Genomic DNA, 21,143 nt, shown 5'->3' with positions numbered 1-21,143 from the left:
AGTAGAGACAAGGTTTTACTATGTTGACCAGACTGGTCTTGAACTCCTGACCTCATAATCCACCCGCCTCAGCCTCCCAAAGTGCTGGGATTATAGGTGTGGGCCACCGCGCCTGGCCAGTTTTCTACTTCTTATAGCTCAAAGAGCCTGAATGAATACGTACGCACTGTGCAGTGCAAGTGTGCCTGTTTTAGGTCAGGTTCTTCCTAAAGCACACCCTGAGACGACAATTCACGTGCAAATAATTATTTGCTCCCAGGAGAAGTTGATTAGTGAAGCAAGGTGTCATATCTTGCAAAATCCCATTTCATCATGATCCTCTAGGTATCTCTAGAGCATAAATTACACTTCAGAGTTGGTCCTACGTTGAGGTTGGTTTTCATACTCCTGCACGTATCAGTCATTGGCTAAGAATTCTGCCCTAAGGACACAGAAACTTTCCAGCGTCTCTGCCCTTGGGGAGTTCTTGGGAGGTGGCATCAGTAACCCAAGATGGACTGAAGATAGTCACAAGTGAAAGCCATTAGAAGCAGAGACCTCAGAAGCTGAGACATGCATGTGCCAAGTTGGTCATGGGTTCTCAGAGAATCTGGCTGCAGCACCACAGTGTCCACTACAGAAAGAAAAGCAAGGAAAGAGGCCAAACAGACAGTCAGGAATTGCTGGGGGCTCCATGCGAACAAGTCTAAGAGAGAAAAATGCCAAGGTGACCCAGTCATCAGGGCGCCCCCCTCCACTGCCACTTCTGTGTTTGACCTCCAGGAGCGCTATTGGGTCCTCACAGGGAATGTCAGAGAAAAATCCCCTCATGCTTCGGGCAGAGGGACAGGAAGAGGAACCATTTTGCAATATACCAGGGCATTCTGTTCTTTTTAACAAGGTCTGTCAACAGGAGACACTAACCAGAGCCTAAACAGCTGGGCTTTTATCAGAACCTAACTGACCCAGGCAAAAAAAAAAAAACAAAAAAAAAAAACTCAAAACCTAGGTGGCCCCAGCCTTCCACACGGGAGAAGGGAAATCCCCAACTCCAGCCCAGTCTGGCTGTTCTTTCCCACCTAAGAGGAGAGGGGCACTTAGAAGCACTTGTGAAACTCACAGTCTGAGAACACAGGCTCATTGAGAGACTGAGACCTAGTCATAGGACTACAGAATTCTTCTCCTCTCCCTACGCCTTACCAACACATTACTAAAGGCCTATTTACAACAGTTCCATTTATCTAGTACATCATGTCCAGCAATCAAGAAAAAATTACAAGATATACTAAAAGGCAAAAAAACAAAACAAAACAAGCAAATAAAAAAACACATGGTTTGAAGACACAGAGTGAGCATTGAAACCAGACTCATATGTGGTAAGGATGTTGGATGATCAGAACAGAAATCTAAAAGAACCATGATTAATGTGCTAAGGGCACCAATGGACACAGTATACTTCATGCAAGGACAGATAAACAATGTAAGCAGAGAGTTAGATATTCTATGAAAGAATCAAAAAGAAATGCTAGAGATCAAAAACACTGTAATAGAAAAAAGGAATCCCTTTGATAGTCTTATTAGTAGACTGGATACAACTGAGTAAAGAATATTTGAGCCTGAGGATATCTCAATAAAAGCCTCCAAAAATAAGGCCGGGTGCGGTGGCTCACTCCTATAATCCCAGCATTTTGGGAGGCCGAGGTGGGTGGATTGTTTGAGGTCAGGAGTTCAAGACCAGCCTGACCAACATAGTGAAACCCTCTCTCTACTAAAAATACAAAATTAGTTGGGCATGGTGGCGGGCACCTGTAATCCCAGTCACTCAAGAGCCTGAGGCAGGAGAATCGCTTGAACCTGGAAAGTGGAGGTTGCAGTGAGCCGAGATTGTGCCATTGCACTCCAGCCTGGGCAACAAGAGCGAAACTCCATCTCAAAAACAAACCAACCAACCTCCAAAAATGAAAAGCAAATAGGAAAAAAGACTTAAAAAAAAATAGAGCAAAATATCCAAGAACAATGGGGCAACTACAAAGGGGTAACAGATGCATAGTGTAATACCAGAAGAAGAAGGAAAGAAAGGAACAGAAGAAATATTGGAACAATAATGACTGAGAATTTCTACAAATTCCTGATCCAAACCACAGACCCAAGAAACTCAGAGAACACCAAATAGGATACATGCAAAAAACAAAACAAAACAAAAACAACAAAAGCCCCCACACCTAGTCATACCATTTTCAAACTACAGAAAATCAAAGATAAAGAAAAAATCTGAAAGAAGTCAAAGAAAAAAATTTTGCTTCATAATTCTTACAAAGAATGACATCCAGCTTCTCAGAAACCATGCAAGCAAGAAGAGAGTGGAATGAAATATATAAAATGTTGAGAGAAAAATCCCTCCAATATAGAATTCTGTACCCTGTGAAACTGTCCTTCAAAAGTCAAGAAGAAATGAAGAGTTTCTCAGACGAACACAAATTGAGGAAATTTGTTGCCAGTAGGCCTGTCATGCAGAAAATCTTAGAAGAAGTTCTTTAGAGAAAAATAAATTGATATGGTCAGTCTTGGATCTGCAAAGGGAAAAGAAGAGCATCAGAGAAGAAATCAGTCAATGTAAAATCACAATTTCTATTTTTCTTATTCTTAGTTGATTTAAAAGATAGCACTTTCTTCAAAATAATAATACCAACAACTTACTTGGTTATATGTATGCTTCTATATATGCTGATGTATATATGCTTACATATGTGTGTGTGTGTATGCACAGACAGCGTCCCGCGTCCCTAGGTGCAGTCCTTCCAGAGGCCACTGTGACTCTGTCTGTCCTGCTTAGAGGAACTGGTTCATTTCCTCCCACCTGCCCTTTTGTTCTTTTTCACTCAAAGTCATAAGGTCCTGACCATTATAGGGACCCTCCTTTGCTCCAATCAGGTGTGGCCTGGAAGCTGGGTCACAGAAAGCAAGGCAGTATCTCTGGATGGGTCACTGCAAGATACTGAAGGGAGGTTTGGGCAAGGTGGCCCCTGACAGTTTTTGCACCTGGGTGCTGAGCACAGGGAGCCCCTGGGGAGGGAGCCCCTGGGGAGGGACCACCCAGCTTCTGCCTTCCCTGAGAACTACCTGTTCCCCCAGTTGAAGGAACAGTGTCTGTGTTCCATGACTCAGTCTCACTTGGCCATGGCAGATGGGACTGTGGTGGATACCTGCCCTAAGCCTGGGCAATTACGTTCTCTTTCCCAGGTATTGAAACTGGGACCAGAGACTGTAGTTCAGAAATGTCAGTGGCTGCAGCAGAGAGGTGGTGCAGGGATGCAGCCGGGGAGTCAGACACCGCTGAGCTGCAGGGCTGTGGCTACAATGTGCTTGCCGAGAGACACAACACACGGCACTCAAGCTCGTCAATCAGAGCGCTGTAACAATGGTGGGCCCCTGGTAGCCATTTCGTGTCTTCGGTAGCCCTCTCTTGCCCCAAGGCCACATTTTCTTGATCCAGGAATAGACCCCTCATCTAGGTTAGGTTATCAGAGTCTCTAACTCATGATATTGCACGCAAAGCTAGAATATTGCATGGGTGTTTGTTTGTTCGTTTGTTTTTTAGAGACAGGGTCTTGCTCCACTGCCCAGGCCAGAGAGCAGTGGCCCAATCATAGCTCCCTGCAACCTCGAGCTCCTGGACTCAAGTGATCCTCCCACCTCTGCCTCCGCCTCTCAAGTACCTAAGACGATAGGTGCGAGCCACTGTGCTACTGGCTTTCAGTCTTCACCTGAATAACTTATTGAATGGTGGGGCCTGAATATAGGCACTGTTGCTACTTTCTGCTATGTAAACTGAAATGTATGGGACATTAGTCTGCTGAGAGAGGGGGAGAGCAGCAGATATGGAATGAGGAGAGTCCTGACAGCATTCCACAGCCTGTGGCTGTTTTCCCTGCCCACCTGTCTTTGTTTCCACATAAAGGAAGTTTATGATAAATCCTCTATTTTCTTTTTTTTTTTTTTTTTTTTTTTTTGAGACGGAGTCTCGCTCTGTCACCCAGGCTGGAGTGCAGTGGTGCGATCTCAGCTCACTGGATCCTCCACCTCCCAGGTTCAAGCGATTCTCCTGCCTCAGCTTCCCGAGTAGCTGGGATTATAGGCGCATGACATGACACCCAGCTAATTTTTTGTACTTTTAGTAGAGACAGGGTTTCATCACGTTGGCCAGGCTGGTCTCGAACTCCTGACCTCAAGTGATCTGCCTGCCTCGTCCTCCCTAAGTGCTGGGATTACAGGCATGAGCCACTGAGCCCGGCTTTTTTTTTTTTTTTTTTTTGAGGTAGTTTTGCTGTCGCCCAGGCTGGAGTGCAATGGTGCAATCTCAGCTCACTGCAACCTCCACCTCCTGGGTTCAGGAAGATCTCCTGCCTCAACCTCCCAAGTAGCTGAGATTACAGATGCATGCCACCACATCTGGCTAATTTTTGTATTTTTAGTAGAGACAGGGTTTCACCATGTTGGCCAAGCTGGTCTTGAACTCCTGACCTCAGGTAATCCACCTGCCTCGCCTCCCAAAGTGCTGGGATTACACATGTGAGCCACCACAGCCAGCCTAGTTCTTGAATGCAAATTTCCTTACCAACCCGGCAAGAAAGTGACAAATTGAAAATTTCATTTAAAGGAGTCCCCAAGCCACTCAGTAGTATTTATCAATAGGATTAGGTAAATGTAACACAGTATGGAATTATTAATAATTAATTTCCACCAATAAAGCTGAATATAAAGGTAAGAGACATTGAAATTATATTACAAAGACTGAAATAACTGAAAATGACACAAGTGAGATTGTTCTAAGAGTTTCTTAGAATCTTAGGATACATTTGTTCACTCGTTCAAGCTAGGTCAAGCAAAATAAAAGAATTAATTGGAAGGACAAAGGAATGGGAACCTCGTGGCAACAATGGTCAAAAATGCAGTCACTCATGAAGAATCAGTACCTAGTAAGTCAGAAGCGTGTACTGTGGTGTCTCTCAGGAACCACATAACCCCTCAGCCCTGCAGCTCAGCAGTGTCTGACTCCCCAGCCCCAGCCCTGCACCACCTCTCTGCTGCAGACACCAACATCTCTGAACTACATACAGTCTCTGGTCCCAGTTTCAACACCTGGGAAAGAGAACTTAATTGCCCAGGCTTGGGGCAAGGGTCCACCCCAGTCCAATCTGCCATGGCCAGGTGAGATCAGGGCATGGAATGCTGACACAGAAGCTGGCACTGTCCCTTTAGAAAGGGTTGGGGGACAGGCAGTTCTCAGGGAAGGCAGGAGCTGGGTGATCTCCCCCGCCCCACAGGGGCCTCTGTACTCCACACCCACATGCAGAAACTGTAAGGGGCCGCCTTGCTCAAACCTCCCTTGAGGGCACCCGTCCAGAGACACTGCCTTACTTTCTGCCAGGTGACCCTGACTCCCAGGCCATACGTGATTGGAGCAAAGGACGGTCCCTGTAATGGTCAGGACCTTTTTCAATGGTGAGTCTTGACATTCAAATGACCTGCAGTGAAGCAGAAAAAAGGGCAGTGGGAGGCAAAGAACCAGCACCCCTCAGCAGGAAGGGCAGAGTCATGGTGAACTCTGGAAGGACTGGACCCAGGACCCAGGGACTCGGGTCTGACCCTCTGTCTTCTCTGCTCCCTTTTGCTTCTCCCTGTGGAATGCCCTCATCTTCTCCGCCTTGGACCTCATATGCATCATGCCAGGAAGCACGGCAGGAGGCCCTTCAGATTGATGTCCGACCAGCCCTACAATGAAGGCAAAAGCAGCTTTCTCCAATTTGAGCTTGAAAAATCCTCCATGAGGACTTGTTAGGAAAAAATATATATATAAATATATGACAAAATACTTAAAACAAAAGTAGAAAAATTGTACTTTTAAACCAGTGATGTACTCATCACCGGTTTTCAACAATTATCAACCAACGGGCAATCATGTTTCATCTGTACAACCGCCCTCCACTGGATTATTTATTTTAAAGCAAATCCCAAATATTCTGTCACTTCCTCTGAAATACTTCTGACATATCATAAGGAGTTTTAAAAACTTAATCATGGCCAGGCGCGGTGGCTCACGCCTGTAATCCCAGAACTTTGGGAGGCCAAGGCGGGCGGATCATCAGGTCAGGAGATCGAGATCATCTTGGCTAACACGGTGAAACCCCGTCTCTGCTAAAAATGCAAAAAATTAGCCGGGCGTGGTGGCAGGTACCTGTAGTCCCAGCTGTTCGGGAGGCTGAGGCAGGAGAGTTGCTTGAATCTGGGAGGCGGAGCTTGCAGTGAGCCGAGATTGCGTGACTGCACTCCAGCCTGGGCGACAGAGCCAAACGCCGTCTCAAAAAAAAAAAAAAAAAACCAGGCCGGGCGCGGTGGCTCAAGCCTGTAATCCCAGCACTTTGGGAGGCCGAGACGGGCGGATCACGACGTCAGGAATTCGAGACCATCCTGGCTAACACGGTGAAACCCCGTCTCTACTAAAAAATACAAAAAACTAGCCGGGCGAGGTGGTGGGCGCCTGTAGTCCCAGCTACTCGCGAGGCTGAGGCAGGAGAATGGCGTAAAAACCCGGGAGGCGGAGCTTGCAATGAGCTGAGATCCGGCCACTGCACTCCAGCCTGGGCGACACAGCAAGACTCCATCTCAAAAAAAAAAAAAAAAAAAAAAAACCAAAACTTAATCATAATGCCAATATTATGCTAAAAAAATTAGCGAACACTCCTTAATACCATAAGCATAGTCAACCAGTGTCCACGTTTCTTTAATTGTTTTAAAAATTGAAAAACTGGGCCACAGCAATTGGGCAAGAGAAAGAAGTAAAGGGCATCCGGATTGGAAAGGAAGAAGTCAAGTTAGCCTTGTTCACAAACATGACCTTATACCTAGAACAACTCAAAGATTTCACCAAAAAAATGTTAGAACTGATAAACGAATTTGGTAAATTTGCAGGATACAAAATCAGCACACAAAAGTCAGCAGCACTTATATATGTCAATAGCGAATAATCTGTTAAAAAAAAATCAAGAAAGCAATCCCATTTATAAAAACTACAAAGAATATTAAATATCTAGGAATCAATCTAACCAAAGACGTGAAAGGTCTATATAAGGAAAACTATAAAACTCTGATGAAAAAAATAGAAAAGGACATACAAAAAAGTGAAAAGGTATTCCATGCTCATGGATTGAAAGAATTAATAGTATTAAAATGACAATACTATCCAAAGCTATTTACAGATTCAATGCAATCCCTATCAAAAATACCAATGACATTCACAGAAATAGAAAAAAATCCTAAAATTTATATAGAACCACAATAGACTCAGTATAGCCAAAGCAATCCTAAGCAAAAAGAACAAAGTTGGAAGCATCACACTACCAACTTCAAAATATATTACAAAGCTATAGTAACCAAAACAGCATGGTACTGGCATAAAAACAGACAAATATACCAACAGAACAGAATAGAGAACCCAGATATAAATCCACACATTCACACCCAATTCATCTTTGACAAAGGTATGAAGAACATACAATGGAAAAAGGATAGTCTTTTCAACAAATGCTGCTGGAAAAACTGGATAAACTATACGCAGAAGAATGAAACGAAGCCCTATCACTCACCATACACAAAAATCAAATCAAAATGGATTAAGATTTGAATGTAACACCTGAAATTATGAAACTACTAAAACAGAACATTTGGAAAATGCTCCAAGACATTGGTCGTGGGCAAGCAAAATTTTTTTGTGTAAGACCTCACAAGTACCAACAACAAAAGCAAATGAAAATAGACAGATGGGATTACATCAAGCTAAACAGCAAAGGAAACAATCAACCAAATGAAGAGACAACTCACAGAATGGCAGGAAATATTTGCAAACTACCCATTTGACAAGAGATTTATAATCAGAATATATAAGAAGCTCAAACAACAGCAAAAAAATAAAATAAAAAACCCACAAAAAATCTGATTTTAAAATGGGCAAAAGATTGGAATAGACATTTCCCAAAAGAAGCCATACAAGTGGCTAACAGGTATATGAAAAATGTTCAACATCACTAATCAAATGCAAATGCAAATCAAAACCACAATGCAGTATCATTTCACCCCACTTAAAATGGCTTGTGTCAAAAGAAGCAAACAGTAACAGATGCTGGTAAGGATGTGGAGAAAGGGGAACCCTTCCTCATACACTGTTGATATGAATGTCAACTGGTATAGCCCCTATGGGGGATAGTATAAAGCTTCCTCAGAAACCTACAAATAAACTATCAAGTGATCCAGCAATTCCAATACTGTGTATATATTCAAAGGAAAGGAAATCAATACATCAAAGCGACATCTATGCTCCGATGTTTACTGCAGCACTATTCATGATAGCCAAGATATGGAATCAACTGAAGTGCTCATCAACAGATGAATAAAGTAGTACATATACACAATGGAATATTATTCAGCCATTAAGAAAAAGCCAGGAGCGGCGGCTCACATTTGTAATTCCAGCACTTTGGGAGGCAGAGGCAGGAGGATCTCTTGGGGCAAGAGTTCAAGACCAGCCTGGACAACAGAGGGAGACCTCATCTCTACTGGAAAAAAAAAAAAAAAAAAAAAAAAAGGCAGGCATGATGGTATGTGCCTGCAGTCGTGACTACTCTGGAGGCTGAGGGGAGGATTGCTTAAACCTCGGCGTTCAAGGCTGTAAGGAGCCATGATTGCACCTCTGCACTCCAGCCTGGGCAGCAGATCGAGAGGAAAAAAAAAAAAAAAATCCTGTCACTTGCAGCAACATTGACGGAACTGGAGGCTGTTCTGTAAAGTGAAATAAGCACAGAAAGACACATATCACATAATCTCACTCATACATAGGAGCTAAAAACAAAGCTCTCATGGAAAGAGAGTAGAATGTTGGTTACCAGAGGCTGGGAGGGGAGCAGGGAGGGAGGAATAAAGGGGAAAAAAAGAATATAAATATATTTATAACCACTGAACTGCACACTTAAATATGGTAAAGAGGTATTGACCATTTTTTATTTGGGTTAATAAAAAGGAATAAGAGCAAAAAAAAAAAATTAAAAGATGATAAAGAGGGCCAGGTGCGGTGGCTTACGCCTGTAATCCCAGCACTTTGGTAGGCCGAGGTGGGCGGATCACAAGGTCAGGAGATTGAGACCATTCTGGCTAACACGGTGAAACCCTGTCTCTACTAAAAATACAAAAAATTAGCTGGGCGTGGTGGCAGGCGCCTGTAGTCCCAGCTACTCGGGAGGCTGAGGCAGGAGAATGGCGTGAACCCGGGAGGCAGAGCTTGCAGTGAGCCGAGATCGTGCCACTGCACTCCAGCCTGGGCGACAGAGGGAGACTCCGTCTCAAAAAACAAACAAACAAACAAACAAAGATAAAGAGAGCAAATTACGTATGTATATTTTACCTCAATAAAAAGAACAAAGAAAAAAACTTGAAAAATGGGCTTCAAATCAGGACCCAAACAAGTTTCACTCACTGCATTTTGTGGCTGTGTCTCCGCAGACTCCTTCAATCTACAAATTCCTCCTCTTTTTTCCTCCTTGTAACTTTTATTTATTTATTTTTTCCAAGAAACTGAGCCATGTGCCATCTAGAGGTCCCCGCATTCCAGGCCTTGTGTGGCATCTCTGCAGGGTCTTTCCACAGGATCCTCTGTCTGACCTCACTGGCAGCTAGATCTAGAGGCCTCCTTTCCCACGCTCCTTTCCCGTGCAGGTGAGCTACCTCACAGGTGGCGGGCGCTCCCTCAGCATCAAGATGGGAGACAGCGAGCCTGCTGGCTTTTCTTTTCCTGAGCCTGGGGAAAGGTTTCAGGTGTCTCACATGGCCATCATTTTAGGGCTTACCATCAGGTTTCTGCCTGAGGGCTTTGGCAGATATTGAGCACCATTGCTGAGATCCATTTCTTCTTCAGTATCCATTATCCATCTATCATTCCTTCTTAATTTATTAGCTAGAATTCTTTCTAAAGGGAGTTGGCTCACCTTTTCTCCAAAGGGCTAGACAGTAAATATTTTAGGCCTGATGAACCACATATAGTCTGTCGAATCTTTTTCTTTTTTAATTGCCCTTTAAAAATGTGAAAATCTTCCTTGACAGTAGGCATTACAAAAACAGGCTGCAAACCAGATTTGGTCCATGGGCCATAGTTTGCCAGCTTCTGTCTAAAAAGAAGAGAACTTTTCCTCATCCACTATCTGGTTGCCTTAAAGTATAGGATAACTTGGACAAGAGAAGTGGGATTCTTTTCTTTTAGTTCTCAATTTCAGAACAATGGTTTGAGGCTGGGCTCATGCCTATATTCCCAGCACTTTGGAAGGCTGAGGCAGGAAAATTGCTTGCATCCAGGAGTTCAAGACCAGCCTGGGCAACATGGCAAAACTCTATCTCTACAAAAAATACAAAAATTAGCTAGGCATGGTGGTATACATGCCTGTAGTTCTAGGTACTTGGGGGTGCTGAGGTATGAGGATTGCTTGAGCCTGGGAGATCAAGGATGCTGTGAGCCATGATCACACCACTGCACTCACCTTGGGTGAAAGAGTGAGAATCTGTCTCAAAAATAAATAAATAGGCCGGGCACGGTGGCTCACGCCTATAATCCCAGCACTTTGGGAGGCCAAGGTGGGTAGATCACGAGGTCAGGAGATCGAGACCATCCTGGCTAACACGATGAAACCCCATCTATACTAAAAATACAAACAAATTAGCCAGGTGTGGTGGCAGGTGCCTATAGTCCCAGCTACTTGGGAGGCTGAGGCAGGAGAGTTGCTTGAACCTGGAAGGCAGAGGTTGCAGTGAGCCGAGATCGTGCCACTGCACTCCAGCCTGGGCGACAGAGCGAGACTCCTTCTCAAAAAAATAAAAATAAAAATAAATAAATAAATGAAAATAACAGTCTGGCACCCTTATATGTTCCAAAGGTGATTAATTGGACACCTCATGTCACCAGCTCACCTGTTCTCGACTCACCGTTCCCTCTAGGCACTACTATAGCTGCCAACTTTGCTCAGGTGAGACTTGGCTGCTCCTGCATCCGCTGTACCTCTTACTTTTTCTTTCCTGTCCCAGGACTCCTAGGACACTGTGATATGTGACAATTGCAGAAATCTGCAAGACACTTGCATCTGGGCAGCCTGGAAGAGCGGGGAAGATAATGCCTCCTGGGGCGGTCCTTGACCAATAGAGGAAAAAAAGCCAGGGGGAGGTAAACGTGTCCCCTTGTGTCCTTAAGTGAGCAATTTTGAGGCATATTTTAGATGGTTCCACCAAACGTCCTGCAAGAATATAGCCTACAGTCATAACCACCTCAGCACAGCACCCTTGTACTGGCTTCCCTCCTTTCCTATTCCTCCCTCCTGCCCCTGGAGTAACTTTGAAATGGAACTACCCGATGCTGTTCTGCCCAGTCACGGTGCTCCCAGCCACTGGTGAGGGATTTGCTCTGCTATCCACTCTGGTAGCAGCTTCATGGTTCAGGGACAGCTTCATTCAGATGTTCCCCAAGCGATGCTGCAAATTCGTCTTCAAGTGGGCAAACCTTCTCAAAATGTAGAGATTTTCGCCGGGTGTGGTGACATGCACCTGTAGTCCCACCTACTCAGAGACAGGAGGATCATTTGAGTCCAGGAGTTCAAGGTTGCAGTGAGCTATGACGGTGCCACTGCATTCTAGCCTGGGCAACAGAGCAAGACTCCATCTCTAAATAATAATAATAATAATAAAGAAGAAGAAAGGCCGGGCACAGTGGCTCATGCCTGTAATCCTAGCACTTTGGGAGGCCGAGAAGGACAGATTGCCTGAGCTCAGGAGTTCAAGACTAGCCTGGGCAACCCAGTGAAATCTCATCTCTACTAAAAATACGAAAAAATTAGCCAGGCATGGTGGCATGCACCTATAGTCCCAGCTACTCGGGAGGCTAAGGCAGGAGAGTTGCTTCAATCTGGGAGGTGGAGGTTGCGGTGAGCCGAGATTGTGCCACTACACTCCAGCCTGGGCAACAGAGTGAGATTCTGTCTCCAAAAAAAAAAAAAAGAAGAAGAAGTAGGAAAGAAAGTCTTATATTCTATTTTGTCTGATACTGATATAGAAACTTCAACTCTCTTACGGTTACTGTTTGCAAGGTATAATTTTTTACATCCTTTTGCTTTCCACCTATTTGTGTCTTTTTTTTTTTTTTTTTTTTTTTTGAGACAGAGTCTCGCTTAGTCGCCCAGGCTGGAGTGCAATGGCGCGATCTCGGCTCACTGCAAGCTCCGCCTCCCGGGTTCACGCCATTCTCCTGCCTCAGCCTCCCGAGTAGCTGGGACTACAGGCGCCCGCCGCCTCGCCCGGCTAATTTTTTGCATTTTTAGTAGAGACGGGGTTTCACCGTGTTAGCCAGGATGGTCTCGATCTCCTGACCTCGTGATCCGCCCGCCTCGGCCTCCCAAAGTGCTGGGATTACAGGCGTGAGCCACCGCGCCCGGCCTATTTGTGTCTTTAAATCTATGATGTTTCTATTATAGACAGCATATGGGTGGGGTCTTGCTTTTTCATCCAGTATGACTATCTCTGTCTTTTGAAGTATTTAGTCTATTCATATTTAATAAAATTCCAGATATGGTTGGATTTATGCTGCCATTTTGCTATTTGTTTTATATTTGTCTCCTGTCTCTTCAGGTCTGCTTTACTGCGTTATTTTATGTTAAATGTGTTTTCATGAACTACATGGATTTATCTATTGATTTTCTTCTTCACTTTTTGTTTTTTAGTTTTTTCATCAGTGATTGCTCTAGGGATTACAATGCACATCTTAATTTAGTACAGTCTGTCAAATTTGCTTTTTTTTGTTTTTGAGATGGAGTCTTGCTCTTTCACCAGGCTGGAGTGCAGTGGCACAATCTTGGCTCACTGCAAACTCTGCCTCCCGGTTCAAGCGATTCTCCTGCCTCAGCCTCCCAAGTAGCTGGGATTACAAGCACACGCCACCACGCCCAGCTAATTTTGTATTTTTAGTAGAGCTGGGGTTTCACCATGTTGGCCAGGATGGTCTCGATCTCTTGACCTCATGATCCACCTGCCTTGGCCTCTCAAAGTACTGGGATTACAGGCATGAGCCACCGCACCTGGCCCAAATTTACTTCATTTCAGTAAAATATAGAAACCTCAGTCAGGTGCAGTGACTCACACCTGTAATCCCAGCACTTTGGGAGGCCGAGGTGGGCAGATCACCTGAGGTGAGGAGTTCGAGACCAGCCTGGCCAACATGGCAAAACATTATCTCTACCAAAAATACAAAAATTAGCCGGGCGTGGTGGTGGGTGCCTGTAATCCCAGCTACTGGGAAGGCTGAGGCAGGAGAATCACTTGAACCATGGTTCAAGCGAACGGCGGAGGTCGCAGTGAGCCGAGATCATGCCTCTTCATTCCAGCTTGGGCAAAAGAGCAAAACTGTGTCTCAAAAAAAAAAAAAAAAAAAGAACCCTCACTCCAATGTCTCACTTCCCCTCATCCTTTTGCTATTATAAATGCAACTGTACAGTGTTATGATGATGCCATATTTAATATTACATATTTTTAAAAGACGAGAAGAACTAGAGTCTCTTTATAGACTTTAATAGTTACCATTTCTGATATTCTTCATCTCTTGTGAATTGAAGTTACTATCTGGAGTAACTCTCAGCTTGAAGAATTTCCTTCAGTATTTCTTGTCAGGCATGTCATTAGCAACAAATGCTTTCAGTCTTTATCTGGGAATGTATTTATTTTACCTTTATTTTGATATTGCTGGATATAAAATTCTTGGTTGACAGTTTGCTTTATTCTAGCATTTGGAATATGTCCTTCCACTACCTTTGGCTTCCGTTTTTTTCTGATAGGTAGTCAAGTCATTAATCACATTTCCCTTGTTGCTTCAAGAATAAGAAAATACACAGACCAAAATGTCACAGATTCACACTGTTCTTACTTAAAGTTTAGTAATTTTAATTAATAAATGCTTCTCCATTTGCTGTATGCCTTTGGTCTATTATTTCCAGAGGCGGCAATGGTTATTTTTGACAGTTTTGTCCAGTATCATTGTGGCATTTAAGGGGCAAGATTTGTTGACCTCACTCTGTTGTCATGTCAGACATGAGAAAATGGTTTGTTGGTTTTTATTTTTATTTTTTCCAGATGAAATGAGAGGCCACTGAGATGTATTAAGCAGTGGAGGGACATAATCTGTTTGTGTTTTAAAAGACTGCTTTGGACACTCACATTAGTTAATTATTGCTGCACAAAAACTTACCCCAAATTGATTTACTTACAACAACACACATTTATTATGTCATAGTTTCTGTAGGAAATTTACAAGCAGTTTAGCTGGATGGTTCTGACTCAGGGTCTCTCATGAAGTTGCAAGCAGTATGTCAGCTGGGACTTGACTGAAAGTGGAGAATCCACCTCCAAGCCCACTTACTTAGCTGCTGTAGGAGCCCTCAGTTCCTCACCATGGATTTCTCCATGGGGCTGCTCTCAGTGTGGCATCTGGCCTCCTCCAAAGTGAGTGATCTGAGAGAGTGTGGCCAAAATGGAAGTCCCAGTGTCTTTTTATGACCTGGTCCATGAAGTCCCCCACCGTCACTGCCTTATTCTATTCATTAGAGGTGAGTCACTAAGTTCAGCTCACACTCAAGAGGGAGGACATTAAGCTCCGCCTCTTGAAGAGAGGAGTATAAAAAAAGTTGTGGATATATTTTGTAAACCATCACACTGCTGTTTGGAGAATGGATTGTAATGGAGAAAAGAAAGATGAGTCAGATCAGTCTGTGGCTATTGCAGCCACCCAGGTGAGAGCTGGTAAGAGCCTGAACTAAGACAGTGGCATAATGATGGAGACAAGCAGATAGATTTGAAGTAGATTTTTCAAGTGGATCTGATGCAGAATTTGCCTTGGGTTGAATAGAAGTCATGGGGGAACAGAGGTTACAAATGGTTTTCAGGTGTCTGATATTGGTAACTAAGGACCTGGTAGCCCCATGTCCCAAGAGAAGAAAACAGAAGAAAGATGACATTTGGGTTGCTCATGGAGATGTTTGAGATGCCCATGGAAAACCTAAAGATGAGGTTAAGAGGCAGTTAGATTAGTTAAAGACACAAGTCTGGAAATCAAGGAAGACATGAGAGCTGGAGATAAATTTGAGAATTCTCAGCACATAGATGGTTTTAAAGACGTGGGCTAAATAAGATCTCTTAGGAAGAGAGTGGAAGTAGAGAACAGATCCGGGTCTGAGTCCTGAGGAACTGCAATATCTAGAGAACAAGCAGAAGGACAACAGGAAGGAAGTCCAAGAAGAAACAAGTGATGGGGTGGAAGGAAATCCAGGAGTATTGTGCTGCAGATACAGAGGAAGAATAGCTCTGTATTTCAAGAGGGTCAGAGCTATCACTGGTGTCAATAACTGTCGAGAGATCAAATAGAATGAAAACAGAGAAGTGCTCTTTGGATATGGAAGAAATGATGGCATTGGCATGAAAGAGACAGAAGACAGAGAGGAGTGGATTGAAACATGAATAGAAGAGGAAAGATTTAAGGATTGGGGTGTTCATTATACACTCATTGGGTAAGACCTTTCAAACTGCAACCTATCTGACCTTCTAAGCTTCCTCCAAATGTGTTCACTTCATCCTCATGCCTGCCTTCATCTCAGTTACCATCAAGTCTTATCTGGACGTCTTATCAATAGCATCCTAACTGGTCTCCCAGGTTCTACTTTGCTCCCCTCAGATCTTTTCTCCATAGGGTAGCCTGAAAGAGCTGCAAACCCATTTCTGATCATGTCACTCTTGTATTTAAAAGCCTTCTCAGGCTACCCATTGCCTGGAGATGAAGTCCAAACTAAGTTTCTAGGCCATCTGGCTCCTGCCTACCTCTCTGGCCTGGCTTCTCTCTCTCTCTCTCTCTCTCTCTCTCTCTCTCTCTCTGGCCTAGCTTCTCTCTCTCTCTCTGGACCGGCCTTTCTCTCTCTCTCCCTTACTCTCTCTCTCTCTCTGGTCTGCCCCACCGCCACCCTACCCTGGCCTCTCTCTCTCCCCTTTACTTTCTCTTTCTCTCTAGCCTGGTCCCTCTCTCTCTCCCTTACTTTCTCTCTCTCTCTCTCTGGCCTGGTCTCTCTCTCTCCCTTGCTCTCTCTCTCTCTGGCTTGGCCTCTCTTTCTCTCTCTCTCTGGCCTGGCCCCTCTCTCTGTCTCCCTTATTCTCTCTCTCCCCCTTACTCTCTCTCTCTCTCTGGCGTGGCCCCTCTCTCTCTCCCTTTATCTCTCTCTCCCTTACTCTCTCTCTCTCTCTCTCTCTGGCCTGGCCCCTCTCTCTCTCCCTTACTCTCTCTCTGGCCTGGCCCCTCTCTCTCCCTTTCTCTCTCTCTGGCCTGGCCTCTCTCTCTTTCTCTCACTTACTCTCTCTCTCTCTGGCCTGGCCTCTCTCTCTCTCCCCCACACCTCTCTCTGGCCTGGCCTCTCTCTCTCTCTCTCCCTCTCTCTCTTTTTCTGGCCTGGCCCCTCTCTCTCCCTTTCTCTCTCTCTGGCCTGGCCTCTCTCTCTCTCTCCCCCTCTCTCTCTTTCTCTGGCCTGGCCCCTCTCTCTCCCTTTCTCTCTCTCTCTCTGGCCTGCCCTTTCTCTCTTTCTCTCTCTCTCTCTCTCTCTCTCTCTCTCTCTCTCTCTCCCCCCTTACTGTCTCTCTCTCTCTCCTTTTGATGTCTGCACTCCAGACATTTTCTTTACTGTCATTTCTTATTTTCTCCACTGCACCCTATTCTGTTTGTCCTCCAGATTCAAGTCACAAGTCTCAGTTTAAACATAATTTCCCTGGAAAGGACTTCTTGACCTCTTTCTGAGGTTGCTGCATTTTAAAAAAATTATTGGAGACAGCTTCTCTTTTCTCCTTTTCTGCCATTAGCACCAGATGAACTGTGTCTCTGATTCAACTGTATCCCAGCACATGACACCTAGTAGGCACTCAATATTTATTCAATGGATTAAGTGAAACCAATTTCTAATTTTCATAAAAATTCTCCAACAGAATTTTTCTTCTTCTCCCTCCTCCTCCTTCTCCTCCTCTTCTTCCTCCTCTTCCTCTTCTTCTTCTTCTTCTTCTTCTTCTTCTTCTTCTTCTTCTTCTTCTTCTTCTTCTTCTTCTTCTTCTTCTTCCTCCTTCTCCTTCTTCTTTTCTTCTCTTTTTTTTGGGGGGAGGGGGGCAGGGGGACAGAGTCTTGCTCTGTTGCCGAGGCTGGAGTGCAGTGTGATCTCACTTCACTGCAACATCTGCCTCCCAAGTTCAAGCGATTCTCCTGCCTCAGCCTCCCAAGTAGCTGGGACTACAGGCACCCATCACCACACATGACTAATTTTTGTATTTTTAGTAGAGATGGGGTTTCACCACGTTGGCCAGGTTGGTCTCAAACTCCTGACCTCAAGTGATCCGCCTGCGTTGGCCTCCCAAAGTGCTGGGATTCCAGGCGTGAGCCACCACACCTGGCCCAGAATTCTTCTTAAACAGGAAAATGACTTTAGAACTTAAATGACTTCAGGAGTATTTAAGCAATGCAAGCTAATTTGGACAATCTAGACAAAGCTTTGGAAGAAACAACAGATCCACAATATCTCAGGAGGCAAGACCTATAGACCCAACTACTATTTTTTTTTTTTTTTTTTTTTTTTTGAGACAGAGTCTTGCTTTGTCACCCAGGCTGGAGTGCAGTGGCACGATCTTGGCTCACTGCAAGCTCCATCTCCCAGGTTCACGCCATTCTCCCGTCTCAGCCTCCAGAGTAGCTGGTACTACAGGCACCCACCACCACACCCGGCTAATTTTTTTGTTTGTTTTTAGTAGAGACGGGTTTCACCATGTTAGCCAGGATGGTCTCTATCTCCTGACCTTGTGATCCGCCCGCCTCAGCCTCCCAAAGTGTTGGGATTACAGGCCTGAGCCACTGCGCCCAGCCAACCCAATTACTTTTAAATCATTGCGACTTATAGACTGAATGTAATGCTTTCATTATGGGTTGTTTGTTAATCCATTTAACAATAAATGGATTAACCAACTTTTTGGTTGAAGGAGAAGTGAGTTGAATAATCCCCAATTCTGTAGGCACAATTAGTTATACATACATTAATTGGTCTGCTTTCAATTCTGGCACTATTTTTTAAAAAATCTAAGAGGAGAGGTAGTAGGAGTTTAACAGCCATATATTCTTTCCAACATTTTGAGAAAGCAAGTGAAAATGAACCCTGAAACAAGCCAACGGCAGGGGCACTCATTAACTTAATACACTTTAATCTTGTGAATAGAAGCTGGAGCTGGATCCTTTGAATTGGAGCTGCAGACTTCCACCTCCAACCACCTGCAAGACATCTCCGCACGTGTCCTGCTGGCACCCCTAACTCACCACAACCCAATCTGAACTCATTATCATCCCATTGCAGAAACCTGCCCTCCTCCTGGGTTCTCTGTCTCAGCCGTGGGCCATCCCCAGGCACACAAGCTGGGGGTCACAGCAGCATTTTCCCTGCCCCTGCTCCTGGCCCCCATCTCCCACCTCCAAGGCTATTGTATCCTCTGGACTTGACACCAACTTCACAGCAGTTAGCCGCAGCTCCTTCTCAGCCTGCGTTAATGCTCACTGAAGCCTCTTAATTTACATTCTCACCTTCTCACTTCCTTCTGTAAGGCCCCCTCAGCTAGGAGAAATGCCTTTGAAAACTCAAATGTCCTTTCACCCGCTCAGAGCAAGCAAACCAAAAAAAAAAAAAAAAAACCAAACGTTTCATGTTCCTCATAATGATGCATACTTGTTGAACATCTACCATGTGCAAGCTCTCTGCTCAGTGCTTGGCAAACCTTATTACATTCAATCCTTAGAGATGGCTCTCAGTTAATACAGACCTAACTTCCTCCCAAGATCTGGCCCTCCCTGCCTTGCCCACCTCATCTAGATTTCTCCTTGGCCTGCCAGGTGCCTCCTTAGACATGGCCCTCAGTTAATACAGACCTAACTTCCTCCCAAGATCTGGCCCTCCCTGCCTTGCCCACCTCATCTAGATTTCTCCTTGGCCTGCCAGGTGCCGGTCTCAGTGGCCTTTCTTTTTTTTTTTTTTTTTTTTTTTTTTGAGACGGAGTCTCGCTCTGTCGTCCAGGCTGGAGTGCAGTGGCCGGATCTCAGCTCACTGCAAGCTCTGCCTCCCGGGTTTCCGCCATTCTCCTGCCTCAGCCTCCCGAGTAGCTGGGACTACAGGCGCCCGCCACCTCGCCCGGCTAGTGTTTTGTATTTTTTTTTTTAGTAGAGACGGGGTTTCGCCGTGTTAGCCAGGATGGTCTCGATCTCCTGACCTCGTGATCCGCCCGCCTTGGCCTCCCAAAGTGCTAGGATTACAGGCTTGAGCCACCGCGCCTGGCCTCAGTGGCCTTTCTTTTCCAAGTATGCATGCCTGGCCTTTGCCCTGGCAGTTCTGCTGTCTGTAAATGCTCTCGCCTGGGTCTTAGCTTGCTTGGCCCTTTCATGACATGAGTCTCAGTTCAAATGTAAGTTTCTCAGCGGCCATCTCTGATCTCCCCAAGAAGATCTCTCCTATTACCACAGAATACTAGCACTGATCACCTTCTGTCCTTATTTTATTTGTTCCTCCCACCCCCTCCCCACCCATTCAGTTCCTTCAACAGAATGTAGGCTCTACCAGGGCAAAGATCACGTCCAATTTGTTCACCGAGCTCCAGGAAGCAGCATAGTGCTGGGCACTTAGGGGACACTCAATAAATATTTGTTGAATAAATGAAGACATATTCCCTTATAAGTTCTCCATAAATAGTCACTATTATCAGTATTCTGGAGCTCTTTTCTCTAATACTCTTTCCTTACTGACATGGGCATTACCTTTCTTTTTTTTCCTTATAGACAGGCTCTCGCTTAGTCACACAGGCTGAAGTGCAATGGCACAACTATAGCTCACTGTAACCTCAAACTCCTGCCTCAGCCTCCTGAGCAGCTAGGACTACAGGGGTATCACCATATCTGGCTGGGGGCAGGGGGCGGGGGGCGGTGTCTCGCTATGTTGCCCAGGTTGGTCTTGAACTCTTGTCTCAAGCAATCCTCCCCTCTTGGCCTCCCAAGGTGCTGGGATTACAGGTGTGAGCCATGGTGCTCAGCCATGGGCATTACCTTTGAAAACATCCAGATTTGATGGCGTTAATCTCCCTGGTTAAAACTTTCCGTGATTTGGATACAAAGATGGGAACAACAGACATGGGGGATTCCAAAAGGCAGAAGGTGTGGAGGGGGGTAAAAGTTGAAAAAGGTTGGCGAAGGGATTATTAGAAGCATCACGCAATATATCAATGTAACAAACCTGCACATGTACCAAATCTAAAATTAAAACAAAACAAAAACACAACAACCAAACAAAAATCTTTCCGTGATCATCAGAGCCTGTCATACTCTCACCCCCTACTTCACACTAGGAATCGTGCTGCGGGCTTCACAACAGCATCAGCTGCTCCCTTTGGCAACTACCAGAGAGGTCCCTTCTCCAGAGATTTCTGTTGGCTCTGGGCACTTTTGCTTTGTGGGCTCTTCTTCCATTTTAAAAAGAAAAAATTAAAAATGCTACTTTCCACTGCATTTAGTACTTTCTCTTTTCTCTCTTCCTTCTCCTTCTCCTTTCTTCTTTTTTGACACAGTTTCACTCTGTTGCCCAGGCTGGAGTGCAATGGTGTGATCTTGGCTCACTGCAACCTCCACCTGCTGGGTTCAAGCGATTCTCGTGACTCAGCCTCTCGAGTAGCTGGGACTCAGGCGCCTGTCACCACGCCCAGCTAATTTTTGTATTATTAGTGGAGAAGGGGTTTTACCATGTTGACCAGGTTGACCGGGCTGGTCTTGAACTCCTGACCTCAGGTGATCCATCTGCCTCGGCCTCCCAAAGTGTTGGGATTACAGGTGTGAGCCACTGGTGCCCGGCCCTTTCAATTAATTAATTTATTTATTTTTCTGAGACAGGGTCTTGCTCTTTCACTCAGGCTGGAATGCAATGGTGCAATCTTGGCTCACTGCAACCTCTACCTCCTGGGTTCAAGAGATTCTCCTGCCTCAGTCTCCCGAGTACCCG

This window comes from Macaca nemestrina, chromosome 15, assembly GCF_043159975.1.
Source record: "Macaca nemestrina isolate mMacNem1 chromosome 15, mMacNem.hap1, whole genome shotgun sequence".
In the NCBI taxonomy this organism is placed as follows: Eukaryota; Metazoa; Chordata; class Mammalia; order Primates; family Cercopithecidae; genus Macaca; species Macaca nemestrina.
Note: the sequence above shows the minus strand (reverse complement) of the source record.